The sequence below is a fragment of the Chrysochloris asiatica genome, unplaced genomic scaffold (assembly GCF_000296735.1).
Source record: "Chrysochloris asiatica unplaced genomic scaffold, ChrAsi1.0 scaffold00170, whole genome shotgun sequence".
Classification (NCBI taxonomy): Eukaryota; Metazoa; Chordata; class Mammalia; order Afrosoricida; family Chrysochloridae; genus Chrysochloris; species Chrysochloris asiatica.
In genome coordinates this window covers 2,044,838-2,049,822 of record NW_006408688.1, presented here as the reverse complement: position 1 = coordinate 2,049,822, position 4,985 = coordinate 2,044,838, and positions in this window count along the sequence as shown.

Sequence of the window (4,985 nt, the reverse complement as noted above, 5' to 3'; positions counted from 1 at the left end):
TTCCTGAATTCCTTATCAGTCATTTCCATAGTCTGTTCTCCTTCTCATGAGATGTCTATATCAATCTCATGCTTATTTGTCCCATTCATTCTATCTTGTTTCTGGGCATGTGCTGATATGGTCAACTGTTTCTTGAGCATCTTCAATAGTTAGCTGTGAATATATGTTGATGTTTTATTATGCTTTCTGATTGCCTCCAGGTGGATGTGATCAGTAGATAGGCTTCCCTTTTCTCTCTTTTCGTTCTTCAACTCAGAGTAACTGTAGCAGTTGTCAACTACCTATTTGGTGTATGGCATCTGTTATTGGTTCTTGCCTGGATGATGGGATTTTATAGGGTGTGATTGTAGTTTGGCTATATATATGACCTCAATTGCTGTATTTTCTTGGATAATGTAAGGAGAGCAAGGGCCCAATAACTGGGGACCAAAAAACAAAATAGCAATAGCAAAAAACCCCCAAAAACAACCAGATTGGATACTATAGTATATAACTGCAGAAAGGAGAAAAGAAAAAAAAATTCTGTAGCAAAATTTGAATATGACTTTAACATCCCTCTCTTGGCTGCTTGTCTTCAAGGACACTTGAGAAATTTCAAGATGCTACTGTTGGTCCTTATGATTTAACTAAGCATTTAATTTTTGGCTGTTTCCTTTTTAGTGTGTCTCTCTTCCACTCCACAACCCCTATTCAGGCCTTTCTCCTAGTAATTAACAGATTAGGGTTGCCTGTATCCATTTTGTGCTGCCATTTTGTTTTAAGTGCAACCTTTCCCCTGAGATACTGCTGAGTAGATCTGTGCACATGGGTAGTAGAACCCTCCAGGGGTGGGGGAGTGTTCACTCACTGCGGTACCCCCTCTTGTCACCAGTATGTGGTGTGCAAACAGCAAGGAATCAATGAACAAAGACAAAAATAAGAAAGAATGCCCACACCTTTATCTTTGAGGGTGCTCTAATCCTTTACCTGCTCGGTCTCCCCCAAGATGGCTTCTCTGGAAACCACTGGGGCCAGCTGATCAGAAAATACCAGGATTTTTTTTTTTTTTTTTTTTTTGCTTCCATTACAAATTCTATTGGTTGTATGCCTCCAAACTTTCTGGTACCATCCCCTGAAACTGCTTCATCTGGTATCCTATGTTATTGCTGCTGGAGGTTTATGTAGGACTTCTCCGTAATCCACCATTAAGCCCCTCCTCTCATTTATGGTTCTCATTTAGCCTTACTTTAGTGCAAAGAAGGACTCCTGACAGTGTTGTGGGTTAGGCGCTGAGTTGCTAACTGCAACGTAGACCGTTAAAACCCACCAGTTGCTCAATAGGAACTGTCTGCTCTCATGAAGATTTACAGTCTTAGAAACCCTATTAGTTGTAATCAACTTGATGACAGAGTGTTTGATTTTGGTTTGATTTAGTGTAAAGAAAGGCTCCAAGCTTTTTAGGATTCAAAAGCTGCACTAGCATATCTAGTAAGATTTGGTTCAATTGTTTAAAAGGGAGAGCAAATTTAAATAACATTAAAGTACAGCAGGAGATGCCCATAAATTGGATGTTTCTTAACTCCTGGTGTAGTGGTGCGGGTTAATGTGCTCGACTGCAAAGTCAGTTTGAACTGAAGATTAGTGGTTCAAGTTCACCAGACACTTCTCAGAAACCCTATACAGGGTCACTATGGGTCAGAATAGACTTGATGGCACTTAACAACAATAACCTAGGAAGTTATTGTATTATTCAAATCACTCTTATGGTGGGCAACCAGGCTTCTGTGTTAACCTCACCTCATTTTCTATCTACCCTCATTACCTTTGTGGTCTCACCCAGCCATATGACATTAAATTCTTTCTATGAGCCATTGAAGAATACATTTACATTTGACCCAGATCTATCTTCTGAATTTCAGAATATAATTTCCAACCACATAGTCAACATCTTCAGGTGAATTCTGATAGACAAATCAAACCACAAATTATTTAATACAAATCCAAACAGTGGTGAATAGTTTGACATAAGAAATGTACAATATCAAGATATTTGCAGTTACAGATTGTGCTATATTAGCTATCATTCACAGCTTTAATAAATCTGAAAATCTGAAGGCTGACTCTTCTATCACTTCATTTAAGTCACTAACAAAAATTTGATCTTTATAGAACCACTGACAAGTGAGCAAACAGAGAATGGGATTTAAAGTTTCTTAGAGAGCTCGTCTTCTTAATTCCTAGCTATAAGATATTATCAGGTAGCTCAGAGAATTGTGTGTGCACTAGTAATGATTGCATTTAACTGAGTAGTAAAAAGCTTGACAAAACACGACTTGAATAAATGAAATTTCATTTTTAATGTAACAGAACTGCTTCAGGAAGAGAGTTCAAGTACAATAAAATTTCAAAAAAAAATCATGTAAAACTCAAGCTTGGATTTGCTTTCCATCCTTATTGTGTATTTTGATCAAAAGATGCTACAGTTCCATCCAGTATCATGATCACACTCTTTTTTTCAGGTAAGAAGTAGGGATTAGAAATAGCTAAAGACTAAAAGCAAAAAACTTCTTTCCTCAAGGCTTTTTCTTTGTACTTGTGAAGGTAAATTTCTGAAAGGAAGTCTTCCTCCAGAGACTATCACCTCTTTATCATTAGCCAGAACTGTGTCATTAGGCCATGGCTAGAAGCAACTGAGTCTATTGCTTCTGAAATTTTAGCTGGAAACAGTGCAATTTTGAGCAAAATCGGGTTCATCTTAGTAAGAATAAAAGGTTTATCAGGTAGGAAAACACAAATGTATGACAAAAAGATTAGATTCTGTAAGCAAATATACCCAGCATATTTCCTGGCCAGAGGCAGGTGGGATCAGTAAGTATGTCTTTTTGTTATTTAACATTCTTTGAATATATTGATCTCACTATCTTTAAACCTACCCATTCTACTTTCAGTCAGTGTTTTGTTATCTTATTAAGAAGACTATCAGCAATTTTTTGTCCAAAACTTGGCTCATATACAAGGTTTCAAGAGGGAAACTTCTAGGTAGAGGGAATTGTTTGACAAAAGATATGAGAAAAGCAAATAGTAATGAGAATGTGAGGGTAAAATATGAATATAGGGTATCAACAGAGAGCAAAACCTAGACAAAAGAAGCCTTAAATGTACCAACCATTTACATGGTGTGCTAGTTAGTGAGCCAAAAACTTAATTCCATTTTTATGTTTTATCTTGTCTCTCAGTTTGTCATACTGTGGTGACTTGAGTGCCTTTTTGATGTTGGAAGCTATGCCACTGGTATTTCAAAATATCTGCAGGACACCCATGTGGGCAAGTTTCAGCAGTTTCCATACTGAAAAAGATTATGAAGGAAGTTCATTCAATCTACTTCCAAAAATTAGCTATTGGAAACTCTTATGGATCACACCAGAATATTCGACAATTTATAGCTGAAAGATGACACCATATGTTAGAAAGTATTCTATATATACAGTAACCACAGCAATAAACACGAACACACCAATAATTGTGGAGATAATGCAATCATTTCATTCTGTTGTGTTATTTAGTTGCTGGGGGAACTCAAGGTTAACTAACAATATTGTCCTTCTCTTCTTTGAAGTAATTCTAAAGATTTTTTATTCTCACTGGGAGTCTTAGATGTCTGATCAAATTTAATCAAACTCTTTAAGGGTCCTGAATCCCTTGCAGTTAGGCAATGTTTAAAAATGCAAGGCATTTTCATTGTGGAAAGCACTCTTTTGTCTGACTTTCAACTGAGAGTTTGACAAAGTTTTCTTCAGTTCAAACTTGTTTCGTGCTTGTTACCTTTCAGCACAGCTTGGTCAATCACAAAAGCTCCTACTCCCTGCACAAAATTAGACAACCATGGAAACTGCCCTTTGAAAAGAAAATATTGCCATAGGGGAATGCAGCCAACTCACCCAAGCTCAACTAGTCCAGAAGTGTTAAGCAGCTGCTAAGAACATCAAAGAGGAGATAGCTGGGGCTTAGGGCATTTTGAGAAATTAATTTGAGAGACATTCACTTTCTTCATGAACCCCTCTAGTTGAATACCACTTTTCATAGCATGGAGCTCCTACCTGTGGAATTCACTATGGTAGGGGGTCAGAACAGCCAATATATGACTGGATTTCAAAACACGCTGAGTATATGCTATGAACAAAAATAGCTCTGCAATCTGTTAGGTGGGACAGGAGAAATGTTTCATGAACTGTGGGGTTAAAACATACTCTCTACAGGTGCCCAGTTAAGTTGTTTTCTCCTTAATCTATGGTGTATTATAGTGGGAAAATGATTGAAAGACTTTGTCCTGAAGTAATAGGTTTGAATGATTTAATATGCAGAATTCTGAGTTGTTGTTAAATGCCATTAAGTCTACTTCAATTCTTAGTAGGAGCAGCTGGTGAGTTCAAACCACTGGCTTTGTGGTTAGCAGTCCAGTTATTATCCTACAATGCCACACCAGAACTTAACAATAACAACAACAATATATATACATATACATAGAAAGAAAGAAAGTAAAATAATCCTGAGTACATATGTATAGAGAGAGTCCTAGTGTGGTGCTGCGGTTAATGTGCTAGACTGTAAGGTTAGTTTTGACTGCAAGGTTGCTCCTCAGAAACCTTATACAGGGTCAGAACCAACTGGATGGCACTTAACAACAACAATATATACATATACACATACATACACACACACACACACACACACACACATATGTATATATATATATATGATCATCACTGAACTCTAACTCACAGGGTCGGCAGTTCAAACCCACCAGCAACTCATCAGAAACCCTATACAGGGTCGTTATATGTTGGAACCAACTCAATGGTCCTTAACAAGAACAAATATATATATAAGCTCTGGTAGCGTAGTGGTTACAAATCGGGCTGCGAACCGCAAGGTCAGCTGTTCGAAACTACCAGCTGCTCCGTGGGAGAAAGATGAGACATTCTGCTCCCGTAAAGATTAACAGCCTC